Raw genomic sequence first — 25,922 nt, forward strand, 5'->3', positions numbered from 1 at the left:
ACCTTGTTATATCCTATTGCCATAGCCACAGAAGCAAGAGAGCACTGTCCACAGATTGTCATCGTTAAGAACAGATAGAAGCAAGAGGTGTTTAGAATCTATAGAAGACTGATTTTTCTTTAGGTGTGATTGTTATTTCTTCTTGAAGGGTATATAATTGGGACTAGTCCCTCAGAATCTGTGAGATAGTGTGAGCAAATGAGAAGAATACTAGATTCAAAGTCAAATCATCTCATTTGTATTCCAGATCTTGAACTTACCACTTATTGGGACATGAGGAAGTCACTTCATCTCCCTGAGGTTTTCTTCATTGAGAATATGGGATGTAAATATCTTCAGTAAGGACACATCACAGAATTATGGAGAACATTAAAGCGTGAATCCTAAGCACTACTTAAATGTGAGTTCCTGCTTCTGCTTAGGTCTAATTTAGTAATTTAACTTTCTATACATACTATCTATGTTCTTCAGGAGGGGCTGTGTAAGGTTTTGGAGCTATCCAACTTCTGAGATTTTTATGTAGGCAGATTTGGTTATAAGATGGATGCATCCTGAATGAGAGAGAGAGAGAGAGAGAGAGAGCGAGAGTGAGAGAGAAGAGGAGAGAGAAGAGAGAGAGAGAGAGAGAGAGAGAGAGAGAGAGAGAAAGAGAGAGAATGAAAACAAGAAATTTCAGTGGATTTGACAATGACTAAACTGTCAGGACACATGAATGTGCTTCGGATTATTATGATCAGTTGTGGACCATGATGAAATGTCGTGTTGTACCAAAAATAGCATGGTCTCATGTTCCTTCTTGAAAAGAGCAAGTGTGGGGCAGCTAAGTGGTGCAGTGGATAAAGCACCGTCCCTGGATTCAGGAGGTACCTGAATTCAAATCCCACCTCAGACACTTTTGGGATTTTTGTTTTGTTTTGTTTTGTTTATTTCGTGAGGCAATTGGGGTTAAGTTGACTTGCTAGGGTCACACAGCAAATAAGTGTCAAGTGCCTGAGGCTGGATTTGGAACTCAGGTCCTCCTGACCTCCAGGGCCGTGCTCAATCCACTGCACCACCTAGCTGCCCCTGGCCTCAGACACTTGACCTGTACTAGCTGTTTGAACCCTGAGCAGGTCACTTAATCTTTATTGCCCCAGGAAAAACCCAACAAATGAACAAAAAAAACAATAAAAGAGCAAAAATGTTTTGGCAATGTCTGTTCAAAAGGGAGAAGGGGCCTCTTTGTGCTCCAGAAAAAAAAATAATCCATATTGGTTATTAAGAACTATCTACCATGAGTAGGAGGAAGTGTAATAGATCAGCCTTATACTACCCTTCACCTATCTCATTCGCTTTTCCCTCCTTTAGTCAGTCAGTCTCTCTCTCTCTCTCTCACTCTCTCTCCATCCTCTCTTCTCTCCTCTCTCTCTCTCTCTCCCCACTTATCTGCTCTTTTCCTTCTATGCTCTCCCATGAACATAGTCTATTTCTTCTCTTGAGCCCCATATTAGAACCTCAATAAAAATCTTATCACTTGTATTTATAGAATATTTGGCAGGTGAGGTTTCTCCATGAAATATAAATTGTATTACATAGAAATAATTTTAATTTATTTTTCCCCTGTAAAAGATGAGACAATATGTTGACAATAATGAAAACAAAAGAGCTTCCTACAAGAATAGAACAGTTTCCAATGGACACTTAAAGCAGTACAGAGCAGGATTGTTCCCATGTATTGATGCTGGGTTATTGATGATAATACTGTGTTTGAAGGTCATGATCTGTATTTCTTTGGAAGTTCTTAACACACTTTTCTGAAACAGGAGCCAAGGTGCTTAGTAATGAGTCACAAAATCATAATTTTTCTGTTTCATCTTTTGACAATATTTCCTTTCAGTATCTTTACTTAGGATTTCAATTTCCTTAGTCACTTGTGCTGAATTAATTCTTTAGCAAGATTTACATGATTCACAATGGCCATGGCAGGGTGCAGGCAGGAGCATGCAAAGTTTTAAAACATGGATATTCTCTTATAGTTGCTAATTTTGCAAATAAAATTGAAATTTTATAATTCCATTATTACAGTAGAATAGCAATAAGTATTGTCAAATCTATTAAGATTACTTTTACTTGTTCTTTTGTTAACTGAGAATTCATGGATATAATTAAACTGGTGAAAAATTGCAGACCCCCTTTTGTCTTCTACATTTCATTTGTCATCAGACTATTGTTGTCCATGATAAGTGTGTCCAATTTTATGAATATTTGGAAATAAAGGAGGGAAAAAATTAATCAGATTGACAGAGTATTAATAAATTTTGAATATTTATATGGAAGATATTTTGAGAAGGGATACTTTGGAACTATGCTTATATATTTGCATTTTCTAAATAATATAATTTATTATATTAACAATTGTTTTGTATACATTTTTTGTTTCTTTAAAGCAGAGATTCTTAAGCTTGGGTTTGTGGTCATGAAACTTTGGCATTTTGGAAATCTTGTGGAATCCTGCACAAAATGTTTGAAAGGCAATGAACTACATAGTATGAAATGGAAATTAATTATATTGAAATACACACACAAATATATATATATATATAAAATCTTTTTATATATGATAACCACAATAACTATATTTCAATACTTTTATATAAAATTTACATTTAAACACATACATTTAAACATCTGTGTATATACAAATACATTATACATGTGTGTATAGATATATACACATACATATGTACATGCATATCCATATATATTTTTTCAGGGGTTCTAGCTTTCAAAGGTTCTTAATTTGAGGCACATGAATTATACACATATGTTTGTGTATAAAATAATTTGACCCCACATTAATGTATATTATATTAATATACATCTATATTGAAATAAATTCATGAATCATTTATGAAACTATTTATAAATTTGTCTCATATACATATACTATATATCATTGTATAATGCATATATAATAATAGGTGATCTGTTTCTATGAGTGGCATATGAAAGAAATTTCAAGATCCCAGATTTTTATAAGTATATATGAAGCAAATACATGGATATCAGATATAGATAAAAATGATAGATAGATAGATAGATAGATAGATAGATAGATAGATAGATAGATAGATAGAAAGAAAGAAGGATGATGAATGGATAATCTATATGCATATAAGAAATCCATGGACCACAGATTAAGAAACCCCTGAAAGTTTGAGGGATAATTTAAAAGTAAACTTGGGGCAGCTAGGTGGCACAGTGGATAAAGCACCGGCCTTGGATTCAGGAGTACCTGAGTTTCAAATCTGGCCTCAAGACACTTGACACTAGCTGTGTGACCCTGGGCAAGTCACGTAACCTCCCATTACCCCGCAAAAAACAAAAACAAAAACAAAAACAAAAAAAAAGTAAACTAAGCCATCAATATTAAAATGTTACAACCTTGAAGCTATTTTAATGTTTAAGAAGAACTACTTCTTAAAGATTCTTCATCACACAGAGAGCACTTCAAAAATAAAATTTTAATTGTTTGAGAAAAAAACATTTCCTGATCATAACAAAATTATGCTAGTTTTGCAGATTCAAAATACAGTGGAAAAATAGTAATTAAGTGTAGAAATATGTTTAGATTATTCTTTAGGTTTCCAGAATATGGGGAATCTAAAAATCATAAACTGTGTTGGATGTAGAAATACTTTGTCATCACTTCCATTTAGTTGTGACATTTTGCTCAAGTTGTCTTTTGGAGAATGACAGAAGTACTGTTTTCTAGAACTTTTCCTTTGGACAAATATAGAAATTCACAGTTTTTAATATTCCATAAGTCTACAAACACATTCATTTTGTAAGATTTTGAGTTCTAAATTTTTCTCCCTCCCTTCCCTCCCTCTCCCCAAGACAGCAAGCAATCTGATATAAGTTATATATGTACAATCGCATGAAACATATTTCCACATTAGTATTGCTGTGAAAGAAGAATCAAAAGGGAAAAAACTTCAAGAAAGAAAAAAATGAAAAAAAGTAAAATAGTATGGTTGAATCTGCCTTCATATTCACACAGTTCTTTTTCTAGATGTGGAAAGCATTTCCCATAATGAGTCCTTTGGAATTGTCTTGGATCATTGCATTGCTGAGAAGAGCTAAGTGTATTATAGTTGATCATCATACAATGTTGCTATTACTGTGTACAATGTTCTCTTGGTTCTGGTCACTTCACTCATCATCAGTCCACTTAATTCTTTCCAGGTTCTTTTTTGAAATCTGCCTGCTTATTATGTCTTATAGCACAATAGTATTCCAGTACATTCATATACTACAACTTGTTAAGCCATTCTCCAGTTGCTGGGCCTCTGCTCAATTTCCAATTCTTTGCTACCACAAAGTGCTGCTATAAATATTTTTATACATGTGAATCTTTTTCTAGATTTCTCTTTTTTCTTTTCCTTTTTTTTTTTTAGTGAGGCAATTAGGGTTAAGTGACTTGCCCAGGGTCACACAGCTAGTAAGTGTTATGTGCCTGAGGCCGGATTTGAACTCAGGTACTCCTGACACCAGGGCTGGTGCTCTATCCACTGCACCACCTAGCTGCCCCAAGATTTCTTAAATTGCATAAATATCAGTGAGTTATTCAGGCTGTCTACCAGCTATCCCCTGTTCTCACTATACTTCTTTTCTATCCATGGAAAAGATTAATGCTATCTGTTATTCTGATTCTTACACAGTATATTTTCTACTTTGGGGCACTACTAAATGACTTACTGAATATAATACTGAGCCTGAAGTCAGAAAGATATGAGCTGCAATCCTATCTCAGACACTAAGCTGTTTGACTCTAGGCAAGTCACTTGACCTCTGCAAATCTCAGTTTCCTCATTTTTAAAGTGAGCCGAATATTGATGCCCACTTTACAGGGTTATTGTGAGGCTCAAATGTGATCAGGTATGAAAAGCAATTTTTAAAAAATAAATTGCTACATGAATGTTACCGTTTACTATCATCATCACTATTACCACTTTTACTATTATGATCATGATTATATAATATACCCTATTTTTATCCATCATCCTTCTTTCCATTACCTTTTCAGTGGCCAAAAATTTCAATTCTGCAGAGATTATAGTTTTCCATAATCAAATCTATTATAGCATCATTTATTAATGTTTAAAATGTTGGTTTCTATTTCAGGAAGAAGCTTGTTTACATTCATTGTAATGCTGTGCATGTTGTACGAAAGGAGAGATCGGTTAGCACTCCCCTTGATAAGGATAGAAGAGGTCCTAGTGGCCTTTACAACACATATACTGTTAAGGTATTGCCACCTACTCTGTGGCATCTAACCATGCTGTGGGGGCAGCTAGGTGGCGTAGTGGACAAAGCACTGACCCTGGATTCAGGAGGACCTGAGTTTAAATCTGACCTCAGACATTTGACGCTAGCTGTATGACCCTGGACAAGTCAATTAACCCTCATTGCCTTGAAAAAGACAAGACAAGACAAGAAAAGAGAAGGAAGGATGGGAGGAAGGAAGGAAGGAAGGAAAGAAAGAAAAGAAAAGAAAAGAAAAAAGAAAAGAAAAAAAAAGAAAATGCTGTGCAAATTTTCCAATTGCATCCAGGCTGCATTCTTACTCCTATTCAATTCTGGGGAAGCTAAGAAGGCAATATTACCTAACATTTATATATCCTTACAGAGGTTACAAATTTCTTATTATAAAAAGACAGTCTAAGCATTGTTATGCCTATATCAAAGATAAATAGATTATCACATAGAAAGTTGTTTGTGACTTGTCCAGTATCATACAACTAGTTTTGTAAGTGTTAAACCTGGGATTCAAACAGACCTTCTGTACCAAAGAAGCAGGTTTTTCTACTATACCATTCTACCTATAAGGCCTAATGATTTAATTGTAGCCTTTTAAATACATAATCTCTAAGTTGTTAAAATACGCATGGAGTTTATTTTTTGCTACTGTAATAAACAGACATAGACTATGCTGTTTTATTTATTTGAATATACAAACCAGCTCTCTAATTACTTATGCATCCTGCATATTGGAAAGTATACAAGGACCATTTCTATCTTAATTGCTTAAAGAGGTATCTAGGGGACTCTTCAAATTATATTAGCTTGAAGAGAACATGAGTTCTGGTATTAACATTGACGAAAATCTTCAGTATTGCTGTGCAAAAAACATTGTTTTGTATCAGTTATGCTGAGAAAGGATTTTAAGAAACAAAATAATTTGTTTTTGTAGGGCATTGAGGGTAAGTTACTTGCCCAGGGTCACACAGCTAGTAAGTGTCATGTATCTGAGGTCGGAATTGAACTCAGGTCCTCCCAAATCCAGGGCCAGTAATCTATCCACTGCACCACCTAGCTGCAATCATGGTGTCCCCACCACTATTTTTTTTTTTTTTGGTGAGGCAATTGGAGTTAAGTGACTTGCCTAGGGTCACACAGCTAGTAAGTGTAAAGTGCCTGAGACTGGATTTGAACTCAGGTCCTCCTTACTCCAGGGCCAGTACTCTATCCACTGCACCACCTGCCCCAACAAAAACAATTTTAAATAAGGTATTTGAATTGTAGTTCTTCATATCTTCTTTTACTTAGGTGGTACTGTTATATATTTACAAACAAGGTAATTTCCATTTAATACTCAAAGTAATTATTAATATAAAATAATAATTTAAGTTTGTTTTGCTTTTCTGCTAGAAGTTTAGATTACCTTACAAACTTGTTAAATTCAAAAAGCTGTTCAGCTACCTTTGAGTAACAGTTGCATAGCTATATAATATTGCCAAAGAAAATTATGTAGCAATTTACAATGGGAACTGAACAATGAATAGCAGGCTAAACTGAAACTGTAAGTTGAATTTTAGGTAAAGTGTACATAATTGCTGTGCCTGGAAAAGTGGGTATAATTGCTGGACCTGGAATTATGACAATGATTTTTACAATCACCCTCAAATAGATTTTTTATGGTTTCAGATGGCCCAAACAATATTTTCTATGAAATGTTATTCCATGGAGTAACTCCAAGAGTAAAGAATCTTTCCTTACCCTGTGACCATTTCATGTATCACTATTTTTCTCACTCCAATTTGACAGTCAACATGGTATTTACTAAGACAAAGATAGAGAGCAAGTGCATTGTTTCTGTGGATGAATCAATGAAATGACATCCTTTATAGAAAAATCTCCATTGAAAAACAATCTTAAGCCAACAACTTTAAAATTAAACTTCCAGAGTGGATTTAAAGGAAAGGAGCAAGGGAAAAAAATGAAAAAAAAAGAAGAGAAAACAAAAAAGAATCATAGACACAATTACAATAAGACAAGGAGTCTGGTTTAGTAGAAGCACAAGGCTGTTCATCAGAAAAGCTGGGATAATTTTTTGTCTTTGTCACCTTGTGAGTGAGTGGGTGAATCATTTAGCCTCTGCTTCTTTCATTGTAAAATAGGAACAATGATAAAATTACCATCAATGTTATAAGATTGTCTTAAGGGTTACCTTTTATAATGTGAACAGTGTTATATAAATATGAGTTCTTATCTTTGTCTGATTTAGGGATAAAATCTTAATAGAGATAGGTGACTGAAGTCAATTCTGATTCATTATACCATTTCCACTCACTCGCCTTTCATGTAATTTTCAATGGGAGATAAACAAAGCAAAGCCAATAAAATTTCTCCTTAAATTGTTGCATACAAAGGTCTCTTTCAGATAAAAACTCATCAGGTAATCATAAAATAGTCTGACCTGGAAGAATCTTGGGCTTAGGAAATGAATTTCTTTTTTAAAGTTAATTGTATTGATATATTTTTTCACATCACTTACATTTTGCAATACCTCGCTTCCACCTCCCCTTCCAGAGAGGCATCCCATTGTAATGATTTTTAAAAGAGAGGGAAAAAATGTTATTTAGGAAAATTAATGAAGGCATTGAAGAAAATCTGACATATGCAATCATCTAAACCCATAATCCTTCCCTTGCACTTCTGTAATATGCTATACATATATATTTTGGGGGGGCCAGGCATAGTCATATAATTTCACAGACTTCAGTTTCAATTCTGTTGCTGTTCATATCATTTTCCATTTGTATCAGTCATTGTGTCTGCTGTTTTCCTGCTTCTGTTCACTTTATTTTACATCAATTCATATGTCTTCCAATGTTTACCTATATTCATCATATTCCTTGATTCTTAGAGCATGGTAATTTTATATTACATTTATATACCCCAACTCATTTAGCCATTTCCCCAAGGGATGGCCATCTATTTTGGTTCAGGAATCCATTTTCATTAGCAGTGGTTCTTGGGGGAGCATTCTTGCACTTGAACACTCTAGGAACACTGCATAAAATACCAAGGGATCTTCATTGTCATCTCTCTAGTATTAGGTGGTATGTTTCTACAAATGCAAGCATAAAGTTACTTTTAGACTTCTTGGTAGATAACTCTGTAATTAATATTTTACTGGAATATGTATATATATATTCTAAAACTTGCAAAATAGGATTTTTTTTTTTGGTGAGGCAATTGGGATTAAGTGACTAAGTGACTTGCCCAGGGTCACACAGCTAGTAAGTGTTAAGTGTCTGAGGCCGGATTTGAACTCAGGTACTCTTGACTCCAGGGCCGGTGCTCTATCCACTGTGCCACCTAGCTGCGCACATAAATAGGATTTCTTGAAGATGATATAAATGAAATAACATTTGCATGCACATTTTATTCATCTACTAGATTATAAGTTTAGGGAGGACAAACAATCATATATATTTATATCAGTTACAACATCTAACATGGTATATTTTTGCATATTAGGCAATCAATCAATATTCCAGTTGTCTTCTTAAATGAACTTTTCCAGAAAGCATTTAAGCAGCAATGTAAGTGAGGGGAAATGAACTAGAAATCTTCTTTTCTACCTTTATTCTACCATCATTCAACTGCTGACATGGAGGTAATAGGTAGATAAATTATGCTAAGAAGGTTGAATGAAGAATAAGGGAGGAAGGAAATAAATGGTTAGAAAAGAGAGAAGAGACATAAAGAGGTTGACTGGAATGACGTTTTTCACTTTCCCGAATCCAGTAATGAGCAGGAAATCAGCCTAGGATATAAGAAAGTAACAGTCAAGAAACCTGGGTTTTATTTGCCAATTTTATCAGTCCTGTCTTCTCATTTTTTGGTCAAAGTATTTAAGTATCAGGTTCAGTATTTGGCCTTCCAGTGAATAGTCGGAAATAATTTCTTTAAGTATTTGCTAATTTGATATCCTTGCTGTCCAGGGGAATCTGAAAATTCTTCTCTAGTATCACAATTCAAGTGTCTCTTCTGCTGTACTCTGCTTTCCTTCCAGTCCACCTCTCAGAGTCATACATTGCTACTAGAAAAACCATAGCTTTTACTATATGGACCTTTGGCAGCAAGGTAATTTCTCTGCTTTTTAGTGTGCTGTCCAGATTTGCTATAGTTTACCTTCCATGGGGCAAGGGTCTTTTAATTTCATGGCTACAGTTGCCATTTGCAGTAATCTTTTAAAACCAAGAACAGAAAAATCTGATTCTGTTTCCATTTCTTCTCCTTCTATTTACTAGGAAATGATGGGACCAGTTGCCAAGATCTTATGTTTTTTGTTTGTTTGTTTGTTTTTTGTTGTTTTTTTATGTTAAGTTTCCAGCTAGCTTTTATACTTAACTCTTTCACTCTCTACAAGAGGCTTCTTAATTCTTCTTCACTTTTTTTTTTCCATCAGAGTAGTATTGCCTTCATATCTGAGATTGTTGATGTTTCTCCTGACAACCTTAATTCTGAATTCTGATTCATCCAGCTTGACATTCTTCATGATGTACTCTGCATATTAGTTATGTCAATAAAGTGACAATATGCAGCCTTGTCATACTCCTTTTCCAAACTTAAACCTATCAATTGTTTTTTGCTGGGTCCTAAGTTGCTTCTTGGCCTATATACAGTTTCATCAGGAGACAAATAAAATGGTTCCGCTCTTTTAGAAAATTTGCCACACTTATTGTAGTCAATGAACCAGAAGTAGATATTTTCCTGGAACTTCCTTGCTTTTTGCATAATTCAGTGAGTGCCAACAATTTGTTTTCTAGTTCTTATGCCTCTTTGACAACCTGTCTGCTCTTCTGATAATTCTTGCTTCACATATTACTGAAGCCTAGCTTGCAGAAACATAAGCTTAACCTTGTTGCTGCATGAAATTGGTGCAACTTTTCAGTAATTTGAACATTCTTTGGGATATAAACTGAACTAATCCAAGTCAGTGGCCACTGTTGATTTTACCAAATTTCCTGGCATATTGAGGGTCAGCACTTTGACAGCATCATATTTTAGGATTTCAAAGAGTTCAGATGGAATTCTTCCCAAGGCAAACATTGACTTACTCTCCAGGATGTCTGGCAATAGATCCCACCATCATGATTGCCTGTGATGTTAAGATCTCTTTAGCATAGTTCTTCTTTATATTCTTGCCACCCCTTCTTAATCCCATCTACTTCTGTTAAGTCCTTGCCATTTTTATCTTTTCTTATGCCTATTTTTGTATGAAATGTTCCCTTGATATCCCGATTTTTCTTAAAGAGATTGCTTGTCTTTCCTATTCTATTGTTTTGTTTTTTCTATTTCTTCCCATCGTGCATTTAACAAAACCTTCTTATCTCTCCTTACTATTCTCTGGAATTCTGCATTTAGTTTGGTATATATTTCCCTTTCTCCTTTCCATTTTGCATTCCTTCTTTCCTCAGCTATTTTTAAAGCCTTATTTGATAACCATTTTTCTGTCTTGCTTTTATTTTTCTTTGGAATGTTGTTTTTGGTTTTGTTTTTTTGTTGTTTTTTGGGGGGATTTTTGGTAAGGCAATTGGGGTTAAGTGACTTGCCCAGGGTCACACAGCTAGTAAGTGTCAAGTGTCTGAGGCCAGATTTGAACTCAGGTACTCCTGAATCAAGGGTCGGTACTTTATCCACTGCACCACCTAGATGCCCTGGAATGTTTTTTGATGCTGCTTCTTGTACAATATTGCAAACCTTTGACATAGTTCTTTATGAACTCTTTCTACCAGATGTAATCCCTCAGGTTAATAATCTAGGTTATTGGGAGCATATTGAAGCCCCCAACAGAGTTTGGAAAGTTTAGGGGAGGTGCAGATGGATGGAAGAAAATAGGTTGTGTTTGGGACACACTGAGATGTTAATAGGGCATAAACATCACAGCAGCCAGTTGACAATATATAATTTTCTCGCTCTTGCTCTCACCCCCCCCCTCTCTCAATAAAAATGGAAGAGATGAATAGAGAGTATCCAGTAAAGCTCCCATTTGCTCCCATTATAATTCAAGAGTCATCTGCTAAAGAATTCATTCATAACTTGAAAATAACTTGCTGACCATATCATCAAAAAAGTGTAGCTAGGCAACAGAATATAGAATGACAAAACATATGCTAAAGAGTTGGCAGATAGGGATGTTTTAGCAAAAGAAACTGAAGGAAGTGGTAGACAGGTATGAAGGAGAACAAGAAAACCTAAAGGAAGAGAAAATATCCATGGGAAAGCCTAGTGGTCAAACAGTGGTTTGGAATAGTCACTGAGAAGATTGGCCTAGATTGGCCTAGATTGTCAATAAAACAGTAAGTTCACTGATATATCACAAACTCAAAATCATTATGAAACAAAAGCATTTATGGCAGTTAAATTCAAAGTTATGAAACACTAGATGCTCATTCGGGAAAATGTGGTAGAACAGAGAATTTTATGGCAGAGGACCCAGTGTAGAATCCCAGTTTTAATATTTATTATCTGTGTAACCATGGAAAAGCCATTTAATCTCCTTAGGCTTCATCAATTTCTATAAAATAAGGAGTTTGAACTAGACTACCTTTGAGGTGCCTCCTTGCTCCAAACCTATGATCCTATGATCATATGGGTTCTGATCCAACAGTGTAGACATTTCTTTTAATGCTTCAGGTCACAAGCCTTTTGTGCCTTCTCATTTTGTTCAATTTCTCTCCATGTCCATCGATAAATCTTTCATAGAGTATTTGCCTAATATACTCACTCATCTTTCCTTGGATCTTTTAATATTTCATGTATAACCATGCAATCCTTAGGCCGGCCTGATACCAAATTTCATTTCTGTCTATGCATGCATTTCATAATGCCATTTAAAACAATTCCTGCAATATGTCATAATTAGTAATTTTTCAGTTTACTTATACTCACTATACTTTTTTTCTCTTACTCTTTGGATCACTTGAAATTCTGATTCTTCACAGGTTGTGTACTTCCATCACAGATAGTCAAATAACATCACTAGGAAGATATATATTGGCCTTAAATGTGTTTTAATGTCAGAAAGCAGCTTGGGATCATTAAAAGTACTACAAGTTTTCCCAAATTTTATACTATTTTATTCTTTTCCCATTAAATTTTAATCTGAGTTCATTGTTGTAACACATAACTTGTCCAAAATGAAGATGAAGTTATGGGTTAAATTAATAGGTTAAATTTAAACTGAATCTCATAGTCATGTATTTGTGCACGTTTTCCTTTGTTTTTTCACTTCCAGTTTATGCCTTTTCTGTTGGTTTATTTGTTTTGAGTAGTTATGTAACTCAAAGAGGAGGCCCTGTGATATTTGAAGACTCAAAATATTTATTGCATTTGAATTTTTAAAGAGTGCCTTGGGGGCAGCTAGGTGGTGCAGTGGATAAAGCACCAGCCTTGGATTCAGGAGTACCTGAGTTCAAATCTGGCCTCAGACACTTGACACTTACTACCTGTGTGACCCTTGGGAAGTCACTTAACCCCCATTGCCCCGCAAAAAAAAAAAAAAGAGTGCCTTGAAGGATTCTCACCCATTCTAATTCATAAAATCCCAAGTGGTATTTTTAGGGGTATAGGCATAGACCATTGTTGAAGGAGATTTTCCTCTTACTGTGACATGGGGTTTGAACTCTCAGACCTTGCTCTCTTCAGCAACTGCAGAAGGTTGTGTGTAAAGGAATGATTGCCACGGGTCCTAGTCCAAGCCATGGTGAGCATTTTATAAACTTAAAAGTAAAGGAATTCTTTACAAATGAAGCATGAGATTCAGTGACCTAGCCTTTGCTTTTTTTCAAGAGAAGATAGCAGGTGACAGTATTTCCCTGTTCTATTCTTTCATTGGATATTTGTCTGCCAGAAAATTTAGTCTTAATTTGGTCAGTGGCTTATGAATTTAAAGTGAGAATAGCCATGTTTTGGACTCAGTTTATTCAGTTACTCTCTAACTGGTTTCATTAGATTCTGACAGGAAGGGATTCTGAGAGTCATCACAAGAAGTCTTAGTAACAGTGAGTCGATACCACTGTCACTGACTGGTGGTAGGTATAAAGAGACTTCAGAAACAGGTAATGAAATCTGTTGTTAAACAGCTAGGTGGCACAGTGGATGAAGTGCTGGCCCTGGAGTCAAGAGGACCTGAGTACAAATCTCACTTCAGACACTTATTAGCTGTGTGATTCTGGGCAAGTCGCTTAACCTTAATTGCTTTAAAACATCTGGGACCATCTCCTTTTGTCCTGATATATATCTAATCCACTGGATCCAAAAGGCTTTGGAGGAGAGAGTGAGATTGGTGACCTTGAACAGCCCTCCCTCACTTAAATTGGATTCAGTGCAAGTCATGACTTCACCCAAATGTCATGATGCCCTTCAAGAATGAAATACAAACAACAATGGTGAAGGAAGGAATGGAGAAAGGACAGAGGGAGAACATAGGGAGAGTCTTACTCAAGAAGCTAGGTAACCTCTGAGATGGAAGACCTGATCCAGAGTCTGAGCAGACAACCATGGGAAACAACAGTGCAGTTAAGGAACTGGTAGTGCTTAATCCACTAAGGATTAGAGTGGGACTTTAATCAGATACTTCTAGGGTATTCCCCCAACCTTCTGGACAGGGATGGAGCATGCCCCTAGCATCTGGATTGTGGTGGGGTTAGGTGCAGAACAGATGAAGGACCACCTATTGTGATAACTTCATCCTCTCTTGACAATGTCACCCTTTTGCCAAGGGACAAATTGTCATTTATAAGGATAAATTATTAGACATCGTCAAGAGAGAATGAATGATCTGAGTTATAGATCTCTAGACTTCATTTTAATATAGCCCACCTCCAATCCCATCAATTAGAATTATTGTTGTTAACCAACTGGATTTGATTGCTGTATGATGGTCTTCTTACAGTTAGGAGGGTATATAAACTAATACCCTACTGCTATTAAGGATCTTTCCTCTGAGACAGCCAAATGAACATCCTTTTATTAATAATATGCCAGCCTATTAAGAAAATGATTAAATTACTCAGAAAGTATGTGTGTCATATTTTTAATCATCACACCATGTATGTAAAGTAGAATTTGAGCAGTTGATAGAAAAAAACATAATTTGTTATTAAATGCCATGTTTAAAAAAAACAGACTAAATTACCTAAGAAAAGAAGCTTAAGTCATTTTTCATTTTGATTTATCAAGTTTTAAAACTAAGACAATATTTATGTTTGAGTAATATGTCTTTGAAATTAAAATTTTAGCTTAACTCCAAAGAAAGATTTATTGGACATTCTTGTAATGGAATTAAAAAAAAACAGTTTTATTACCTATTCTATAACTTAAAAGAATTTCTTGGTAATATGCATTTTTAAAATGTAATTTGACAGAATGACTTCATTTTAAAACTACACTAAGTAATTGGCTAGGAAAAAACTTGCTTTTATTTTTGTTCTGTCTCCAAAGTCCAGAAGGAGCAAAGAGCTATGTGTTTAATGGTTCGTGTTTAAGAATGGGTAATTGGGTTTATGGATTGCACTAATTAAAGTTGCATCACATCATTTTTCTGCCTCAAAAAATAGGAAATGTATTTTATAATTTCAGACTTTGTGTGATTTTCCCTTTGTTGTTGTTGATCCCTCTGGAAAACCTAAAATCATTTTCTCAAAGTGTTGAGGTATTACTTAAACTGCTCTCTTTATGTGCTATTACATTTACTTTAGAGAGCCTTTTCATGTTTTTAACAGTAAACTATCTACAAAATTCTTACTATAATGATCACACTAAATCAGATTAAACAAGTAATTTTATCCCTTAGCTAAAAAATAATAATCTTTACTGGTTAGGAGTTGACTTCCCATATAGCCTAACAGTTTTTGGAGTTGGAAAGATGCATTGGTAAATGCAACACTTGGAGAATTTCTTATTTCATCTTTATATGTCTATTCTCTAGTTATTCCCAGTGGTCTGGAAGGTTTAATGATGATATTAAAGGTTCTGCTCAAGACTGCTTCCAGAAAATGCAAAACTAACATTTATAAATACAATTCATTGAATTCAAAAGCAAGGAATTAATCCAGTATGACATTTACATAGTTACTAATCATCAAGGTCTATGGTATATGTTTTTTAAACAAATATCAAAACTGGAACAAAAATTTCTTGCTGATTTCTGAGATGCAGAGGTGTAAGGGTCACAGTAAGAAAGATGGCCAGGGCAAAACAAGGAAAGAATGTGAGGTTTAAGCAATTGAATACAATAACTTAATACACATTAATCACCTACTACGTTAGTGAATTAGTCAGTCAACAAGCTATGCTCAAGAAGTAAAAAAGAAAAAAAAAACAGGTAAAATTAGTCCCTGACCTTCTCAGGAGAATACATTTTATTGGGAGAGACATGTCAACATTTAGGTATATATGACATATTCAGAGAAGATGGAAGATAATTTGAAAAGGGAAGGAACTATAACCATGAGAAATCAGAAAAACCTTTTTTTTAGACAGTAGAAACTAAAAGCCTGAGGTGAAGGGGAATAAGGCTCTTGCCCTGGAATACAGCCCATCCAAAGGTACTGAGACAGTGTAATGTTTAGGGAATTGCAAGAGGGTCATTGTAGATGTATTGTAGAGTGTGTAAGGAGAGAAGAAATATGGATGGAAAGGTAGGAAGGGGCTAAATTATGATGAGTTAAATAACAAAGGAATTTATATTTGATTCTAAAGGCAACAGAGAGCAATTGAAGCTTATTGAGAAGGGGGTGTTAACATGGTTTGCTCTACACTTTAGAAAAATCATCTGAGCAAAGGGTAGAATAGAATGGAGAGCAAAAGATACAAAGACAAAATGAAAACAATTCCTGAATTGAATGGATAAATAAATCTACAATGTTAGCTAAGCAAATACAGAGTAATTTGTTTGAGTCACTAATAACTGGGAGGAGTATCAAGATAGTCCTTATAAAGGAGCTCTCACTGGAGCTGAGACTTGAAGTATTCTAGTCATTTAAAAAGAAGAGTGGGATTTAGAGGATGAAGGAGGGAGATTAGGTAGCCTAATCAAAGTCATGGAGGGAAGAATTGGATATCCTGTAAGGGGATAGGTAAGTAGGTCCCTTTGCCTGGATTTTACACTACAATGCAAGTAGGAATGTGAAATCAGTTTGCAAAGATAAATTGGAGCTGGATTGTAAAGTATTTCATATGTAAAACAGAAAAGTTTATTATCTTACAGACAATAGAAAAGACTTATGTAATAGATAAGGGGATAAGTAAAAATGTTTCAGTAGTAATTGTAGAATGAATAGGAACAAGGGAGCAGAGGCAAAAGACATTATAAAATCAACAGGATTTTACAAGTGACTAGATATTGGCAGGATGGCAGAGTGAATATTTGATGATGGTTCTGAGTTGATGAACCTGAGTAATTGGACAGAAATAGGGAATTTGGGGAAAAGAGGGTTTTTTTTGCCTTTTAGGTGGGTGGATAATGAGTTCTATTATCATAGGCAATACATGTAGAGAAGAAATATAGGATATCTGGGGAGAGTGGCAGAGTCAAGTTTAGAGGTTTTTGTTTTTCTTTGTCCCATTCTCTTCTAAAGTTGGGTAAAATTGGAATGTGTTTGTACTCAACAAGGCTGGATATAGAAAAGAGAGGGGTGGGCAGCTAGGTGATACAGTGGATAGAGCACCAGCCCTGGATTCAGGAGGACCTGAGTTCAAATCCGGCCTCAGACCCTTGACACTTACTGGTTGTGTGACCCTGGGCAAGTCACTTAACCACAATTACCTCACCAAAAAAAAAAAAGAAAGAAAAGAGAGAGGGGGAGGGAGGGAGAGAGAAACAGGGGGAAGAGAGGGAGAGAGAGAGAGAGAGAAGGAAAGACTGACAGAGAGACAGAGAGAATGAGAGAATGTTCATTAGAGAAAATGAAGTGAGATGATCAAAGGCACAACAAGCTCACAGAACATAAGGAAGAAGACATCTAAGACCCAAGTAGAACATCAGGTCTTGGCAAGACTAGAGAACAAATAGGAGGCATAAACTTAAGAAAGAATGATTACTTGGGGCACTTGATCCTATTCAACATTCAGACTCTCAGTCAAGCATATCATCCAAATCCAAAGGGTCCTTTGAAGTAAATGCCATATTCTCCCTAGCTCTTTGAGAACAGCCTATACACTTAGCTAGCATTTTGCATATGGGAATTCTTCTCTTCTATTTTTCTAGTAATTATGGTGGGATAATCAATCAGATTATGATTTTTAGGCCCAACAAAATCTAGGAAAACTCTTCAATATTACACAGGATATGACTTCATTTATTCACTTCTAACATAAGGAATAATGTAATAAGTATTTAGTTGCTTTAAATCAGAGGTAATAAAATCAACAGAATTAGTTAATAGGTGACAAACATAAACTACAAACTCCATTAGAACTTGGGACCCATCTCCTCTTAAAATAAAATTCCTTTTGAGGCTGAAATATATCCTTCTTTCTCTTATTTTCATTTGCAGCAATGAGAGATAACACTGATGTTTCATTTCTCAGTTGCCACTACTTGAGAGCTGACTGAAAAAAAGAAAATATTTCCTTTATTTACACAGTATGTGGCATCCAAAGTTAGACTTCTCATTGATGCCAAGTGGAACTTCAACATTAATGTCATTGCCATCAATGTCAAGCACATTGGGAGTCTTTCCTAAGGGTAGTATAGCTTTATTAAGCAAGGCAGAATTAGGCACTGGGGGTAGGGTCTTAACTCCATCCCTTGCTGTTAGACTTCTCCCTATAGCTAGATCTCTTTATTCTTTGAAAAAAGTTTATTGGGCTTTCCCACAGGGAAAATCATCTGCCACCTGCTATGAGAGTCCCTTCAAAAACAAATGCCATAAGGGGATGTCAGGAAGTGCTTCTGCTTGATTGCTTTCTTCCTCTCTCCCTCAATCTCCTTGAGATCCCCTCCTGCTGGCCATGTCTCCTTCCTAGCTATCTGTCTAGCATGTTTTATCCCAATGGCTATGTGTGTAAAACCCAAGAACTACATATAAATAAAGATAATTCAATATGTAATGCCTATGCTAACCAAATCATGAAATAGAAGGTTTTCTTCTGTGCTCTTCAGCATGTCTGTGACTACACCTCTTTTATTTTATTTTAGCCCCCTGATTCAACTCTCCTCTCCCAATTTCCCAGAGTTCCTTCATGCTTTCCCTTACTCACTATTGCTTAGAAATTTCCATTGTGGTATACAATAGTTCCAGAATGCATCCCATGCCCTTACCTTTTCTCAACCTTCCCCTTTTTCTCATACCATGTCATTAGGACATTCAGGGTCTTGTGCTCCAAATTAATTTGTTGGAAAATGTTAATGAGTTACTGATAATGCCTCAATATAATTGTCCTCAGTCAACATTATATTTTAATAGCTCCTTTAAATGTGCATGTCTCCAAAGGAATGAATCGGGAATTTTAGATACCATACTAGGATCAATAATGGGGAAAGGGTACTTTTAAGTAATATGATCTTTCTTTACTGGAACTCTTGAAATTAAATCTGTAAGTAGTTATCTAATCCAACTAATAAAAATAGCTAGCACTTTAAATTTGTGAATTTACAAAAAGTACATTTAAAATGCTTTACAAATATTATCTCCTATCCTCAAAACAACCCTATGATATAGGTGCTATTTACAGATAAGGAAACTGATGCCCAAAGACGTTAAGTGACTTGCCCTGGTTCACACAGCTAGTGAGTTTTTCAGCCCAGAAAACAACCAGGTCTTCTTGACTTTAGTTCCAGCATTCACATTGTGCCAAGTTGCTGTTCCTACCTACAGGTACTTTGTTCTACCTACAGGGAAATTTGTTTCCTATGGCCTCTGAAATTCAAACTATGAAGCTATTTTCCTTATAGTCTACCACAGTTGTGGGGGAAAAAATAAAACAGACAAACAAACAAAAAACTTTCATTGTTTATGAATTCTTTAGGAAAGACCAAATCAAGTTTAGTATCTCTCTAATTTCAAATTTTATACTTCTTCTGAAAAGAGACATAAAGTTTCCCTGCTAGTGGTTTGTGCTTTGAACAAGTGAAATTTATTCAAACATTGTCAGGCATCCCATTAATGAGCCTGAATATCCAACCATTTGTTCTGGCATTTGTAAAAAACAAACAAACAAACAAAAAAACCCCACAAAAACCAAAAAAACAAAACCAAAAAAACACATTGACATAAATTGACAATAACCCCCTTTATTCAGATGGCAGAACATAGCATTGATAGGATCAATGTCCTATGATAACCTTAAAATCCTAAATAATTATTATTATTTAGGATTAGTAGAAACTAGCTATGTTTGGCAACAATCCCAGGGTAACTTAACCTTTGTTATTTCCTTTAAAACAGAAAGATCTTTGGAACACTGGCATGTGTGAGGTCAGAACATCCTTGTCTCTTCCAATATTCCATGTGCTTACTTGTTGGGAATCCAATGACACCACCCTGTGACTAAGTAGGGACTGAGATTACACTGCTCACCTATGTTCTCATTAATATAAATAACTTGTTGTTATTGTTTGTCCTTCCTTCCTGAAGAGGACTATGCCATCCAGAGGTGATTGGCTAAAAATAGGTCCCAACTCAATTCTCATTTGGCCATTGTTTAGACTCTTAATGTCTCAGAGTGAGTGTAAATAGCAATAATTTTTTGGGGGGTGAGAAAACTTGAGGGTCATCTTCCCCTCACAGATTTATTCTTTCATCCATCCATCCATCCATCCATCCATTTCGACTAGGTAAAGGGGGTCATTCTTTGCCTTATTTCTTACCTAGCTTTAATCATTGAATGGACATTACCAGGCAAACAGACCTGGGAAATACCTAAGCTTCAAAAGTCCAAGGTCTCCCTCTTCATCAGGAGACTGTCTCCAGTTGTCCCCATCCATATCTTGCCACTGGACCCAGATGGCTCTGGAGAAGCGAGTGAGACACAGCCATTCCTCATTTAAATCCAATTCACTGCAAGTCATGACATCACCTCCACAATGTCATGGTGCTCTTCAAGAACAAAGGATTGTTAGGTGCTAAAATTTTAGCTAAACTATCTAAAATATATAATTAGTGGTCGCCAATAAATTATAAGCTTCAGCAAGAGTTAGACTTTTAAGCATTTATTAAGGAGAATAAGAATTTGGTGAAGAGAAAGAGAAAGACCTGATTCATCTATTTATTAAAGGGAGATAGCATTCCTATCTCCACTCTCTGCCAGAGTCCACACAAAAGACAGTCAGAGTGCCAGACTCCTCCTTCTTCCTCCCACAAGCAAATGTCACTACCTGAAACCAAAGAAAAGACACATGGTCTTGCCCTCACAGACCTTCACCTCATGGCGGAGCTTTTCTACAGTAAGTCTCCAGCAGGTGGTATCATTCCAATCGTTACAGGACAAACAATAACAACAACAACAACAGCAAGTATAAAGAACTACCTAGTAAGGAAATCCCCTCTAACAGTGGAAATCAGCAGTTGTCCAGTCACTTATATACTTGGGCTTTTGACTGAAGTGTTGAGAATTTAAGATTTCCCTCAAAACCAAAAATCCACTATTTGTATGTGTGTTAGAGGTATGACAAGAATCTGTCTTTCTGATTCTGAGGCTACCTCTTTGTCCTCAATACTATACTTCCTCTGATTTAAAAAAATGAATATGTAAATTGTGTAAAATGCCTTCACTTCCTGTTGTCCTTTATGTTTCATATTTATTTCCTCAAAAAAATGTTTTTTTTTTTCAATTTAGTAGTCAAATAGGCTTTTGTAATGCTGTCTGCTTAGAATGTTTGTGATCTCTACCTGAGGAAAATTAAGTTGTCTACTTCATATAATACTGAAAAGAAAAAGCAACCAAAAAAAAAGGATTCATATTAAGAACTTCAAATTAACCTTAATCATATTTTTGAATAAGATGGAAGGCCAGTTATTCTATCAAACTTTTGAGTAAAGCTATAGTGCTGAAGTAAGCAAAAGTGTAACCAACTTGCAATTGAAGGACATACTATGAAGTATCTATAAGTAGAGAGCCAGGATGCTGAGATTTCCAATTTGTTTCCCTACTACCAACTTTTTCTGCCTTGATAATGCTTCATTTTAATGATTAATGACCTGGAGTCTACCTCACAAATAGCTTCTGTTGTGGGCACTTGTACCCATAACAATGAAATAAAGCTGACAGAGATATTTAAAACAAACAAAAAGAACCTATTAAATGATAAACTGTTTCCATGAACTCTTTCACCTACAGTAGAGAGAGAAAAAAAAATAAATAAAGGGATGAGCAGGGAGAGGATATGTATTTATATAATCTTCCACATGCCAGACACTTTGCTAAGTGCTTTCCAAATATTATCTCATCTGATCCTCACAACCCTGAAGTGCCATTATTATCTGCATTTAACAGTTGGGGAAACTAATCCAAACAGTGGTTAAGTGGTCATAGCACTTATAAGTGTCTCATGACTTGAACTCCAGTCTTCCTGATTTCAGGCCCAGCACTCTATCCTCTATATCACATAGCTGCCTCATGAAGTCAGGGCCTGCAAAACTAAATTGAAGTATGAGTCAAAATTCTTATCTTGAAATTTGGAACCATCTGTCAGAGACCTTGACATTCACATGACCTGCATTGTTTGCTTCAGACAAATATCAGTTAGATGATCTCTCCACTATACTTCTTCCCCAAAGAGTAAACTCAAATTTTCAACAGTTGGGTAATGACATCTTGAAACTGCATATGAAATATCCCTCTATCAAACTATTACTTGCACACATCATCCAATCAAAGTTTAAGTAAAAGCTTTTGTTATTTGGCACAAGGACACATATCCAGGAGAAGTCTGAACTTCAACTCCTGGGGAGGAGCATATTTATGGCATGTCCCTCAATCAGCCAGAGTAAAAAAAATGCTTTTATAGGGGAATTGGGGGAGACTTGAAACTGAAAAGTTATAGCTGTTGGGGAGTGGGGGTGCTTGAAACAGTTGAAGGTCAAGAGGTTTTCATCACTACCTTCTGGGTACATCTGGGTTCCAATTGAACTCCTGCGATAAATTTCAAAATGACCAAGCTGCCATTTTCCTTCTCTAGCTCATTTTACAGATGAGGAACTGAAGCAAAAAGGGTTAAGTGACTTGCCCAGGGTCACCCAGCAAGTAAATGTCTGAGGCAGAATTTAAACTCAGGTCTTCTTGATTCCAGACCTGGCACTCCATCCACTGTACACACCAGAAAGCCTGTCTACATCTAAATTTCTACAGAAGTAATATCGATAAACAACTGGCTATTACCTATAGAGATAAAGAAACAGACTAGAAGAAAGGACTCTGAAACATAGAATATACTAAATGAGAGATAGTGTGATACTGTGGATAGAGTATGGAACTTAGATTCAGGAAAACCTGGGTTCCAATCCTGCCTCAGATTCTTAGTAGGTATATGATGTTGGACAAGTCAATTATCCTCTATGAATCTCAGTTTCCTCATATATAAAATAAGGGTGTTGGCTTCAATGAACTCCATTGTCCCTTCCAGTTTCCAATGATCCTATGTCATCCCTGACCCTAATGACTGGGATAACAAATTCAGTGTTCTATATTGGAAAGGACTTTGGCCTGGGAATTAAAAGATCTGGGTTTAAACTATTCACTTAGTTATATGACCATGGGCATATTACTTAACTTCCCTTAGACTCATTTGCTTGTCTGTAAAATAGATATGGGAAAGAATAATCTAAATGATTTTCAATGTCCATTCCAGCTCTAATATTCTATAACTCGATGGGTTTACAATAATCAGAGAAGGAAATCCTCACTGGGACCCTGGTTTCCTTAAAATTTTTCATAAATACAGTCAGTCATTCAGCAAACATTTATTGATTTTCTACTATGAATCAGGCATTTTGTGGAGTTCTGAGGAGACGAAGAAAGAAACAAAACAAAATAAAACAAAACACTCCTTCCTCTCCAGGAGCTCACAGTCCAATGAAGAAAGCATTAACCAAACAGCTAATACAAATAAAACATATACAGGATAATAAATATAATTAATAGCAGGAATATCAATAATCAACAAACAGGAATTGAGAAAGGGTTCTTGTAGATGGAAGGCTTTTAGGTGTGACTTGAAGGAAGTCAGGGAAATCAGAGAAGCCAGGAGATGAAGAAAAATAGGGAATATAAGAATGTATGTGATATTTTAAAATCCTACCAACAACTAATTCTAGAATCTTTCATCTTATTTTGTTTTCTGAAAAACACCACACAGGTCTAACCAGGAAAAGTTATTTAGAGAACACAGAATGGAAGACCTTGTCTGAGAATGATAATCATCCAGTTTAAACATTAAGGCAAAATAAATCATTGAAGAAGAGTGTGCAATTCAGATGAATTTCCATTTGAAATAATAGTTAAGGAAATTCTACAGAATGATAAAAAGTTATGCCAGTTCAATGATAATGAAGGAAAGTAGCCAGGAATAGTGATATGCATGTTCATCTTTTGAGATATGAGATGCATGAAATGTTTCTTTTTTTATTCTTGCTTTTGTCTTCATATCCCCAGTGCCTTACATAGATTAGGTGTTTAATAAATGATTGCTGAGTAGAAACAAGCAGGAAAAAAAAGACGAAAAAAATTTAGGTGTTTCCTAAGGTAAAGTTCAGAGATCCTTTTGCAGTCTATGTCACTGTTAATTAAGTCCCTTTACCAATACTGAAATTGGGCTATAATATCTTAATTTACCACTAATGTTAACAATGTTAATCATGTTAACAAAGCAGATATCTATTAAGCATTAAGCATCCATTCCTCTATTGGTTGGGTCAAATGCTATTTTGACATAAGGTGACTTGAGTAAACTGCCTGAAAAAAAAACAACACAAAGTTAAGAGGAAATTAAAGGTTACCTTGTCCAGCCCTTTCATTTTACAGATGAAGAAACTAAAGCCTAAAGAGATTAAATAATTTGCCTGAGGTATCACAGTCAAATATCAAAGAAAAGTAGCTGAACTTTTAAGCTGCAAATAGACCAAATGTCTCCCTTGTCCTGACGTGAGGTAACAGTCAAATATCCAAGTCAAGCTGTTGAACTAGTTAACTTCAAAAGGTCAAAAGTCTCTTTTTAACATCACCTGTCTTAAATTCAAAAGTCTAAATTTATGGCAGTTGAAAAAAGAAAAATTGCTAAACACAAGCAGCATTCCCAAGCTTGGCTATTTGACAAAGAATTCAATACACATTTGTTAACTAAAGGGGTATCTTTCCATAGAAATAATTGACACTGACACTGACAGTACCCATAGGCCTACCTTTCTCTCTAGATCAAAGAGTAGAGCAATAATGCTGGGCCAGGATGAATTGAGTACTAATCCATGTTAGCCCATTAGGCTTGATGTGTTTCCCTAGGATCAAAAACTCATTACCTGTATAAAGCACCTGATCTCTGTTATTGCAATGTTTTCCATATCAACCTAAGACTCAGGTACATGCAATATAATGCTGTCTTATCTCAACATCTAATTTTGAGTGTGTTTTGTGTAACATACAATTATTTCAGTGAATTTCTTTTTGAAACTGTGAGAATTTACATTGGGAAAATCTGTTTTACAAAAAGACTGCTATATATAATATGACTAAAAATAAACACTGACAGTGTTTGAGTAATATGTAACTGAATCAATATTTATTATCTCAGTTGTGCCTAGCACTGGGCTAATTAGGTATTCTGGGAAATACAAAAGAAGATGATCTTATTCCTACCCTCACAGAGGTTACTGGGGAGTCCAGGTAATGTGTATACTATTTTAAAACCCAAACCGAAATGTGGTATGTCTATTAAGCAATGAAATAAATATCCCTTTGTGGTTTGTGGAATTCAAATCACTAACCACTTTATAGTCACATTTCAAATATATTTGCCAGGGCCAAAATAGATCATACATACTAACACAAATAGAGTTATGAGATTCAGTTCAATTCAAACCAACAAATACTTAAGTAGCATTTATTTCATTCAACACTAGATGGGGAGGAATTATCAATTTTAGATAAGATAAAGTATTAGGGCTCATGGAACCTTCAGTCTATGAGAAATATACAATTTAGAGAGGTACAGCATAATATAGGGGATACAAGGCCTGGATACAATGAAAACCTGTGTTCAAGTACTTTTTCTGACAAATATTGATTGTATGCTTCTGGGTAAGTCCCTTAATTTCTCAGTGTTCTGTGCAACTCTCTAAGAATATAGAAAGCTGCAGAGAAGATGCTGGCTGGCATGGGTAAGTGAAGTTTTTCTCACCTAGAAGTTCCATATAACAATGAAAACAAAGGTTTAGTACCTATCCCATATAATACATACACAAATAGAAATAAAATAAAAAATAATAAATACAAAAGAGAGGTATGTTAAAAATTTTAATGATATCCTAGGTTAAACAAGTTATTTGAAACTAGAACCTTTCTTTGATGAACCAGATTTTGAGATGAGTTTAAAAGAACAGAAATTCGAGAAGCAATTTGTAAGACATTGTCCACTAAGGATTCAGTGA

General features: G+C 35.4%; 1 protein-coding gene and 1 non-coding gene across 7 annotated transcripts in view; both read left to right on the plus strand.

Moving 5' to 3' along the window:
- LINGO2 (leucine rich repeat and Ig domain containing 2) overlaps positions 1 to 25,922 on the plus strand; it is a 1,558,843-nt gene that overhangs the window by 215,737 nt on the left and 1,317,184 nt on the right. The gene's annotated exons all lie outside the window — the stretch shown is intronic.
- LOC122737825 lies at positions 5,202 to 5,327 on the plus strand. The gene has a single exon (XR_006354594.1). It is a non-coding gene; the product is annotated as a U6atac minor spliceosomal RNA (small nuclear RNA).

This window comes from Dromiciops gliroides, chromosome 1, assembly GCF_019393635.1.
Source record: "Dromiciops gliroides isolate mDroGli1 chromosome 1, mDroGli1.pri, whole genome shotgun sequence".
Taxonomy (NCBI): domain Eukaryota; kingdom Metazoa; phylum Chordata; class Mammalia; order Microbiotheria; family Microbiotheriidae; genus Dromiciops; species Dromiciops gliroides.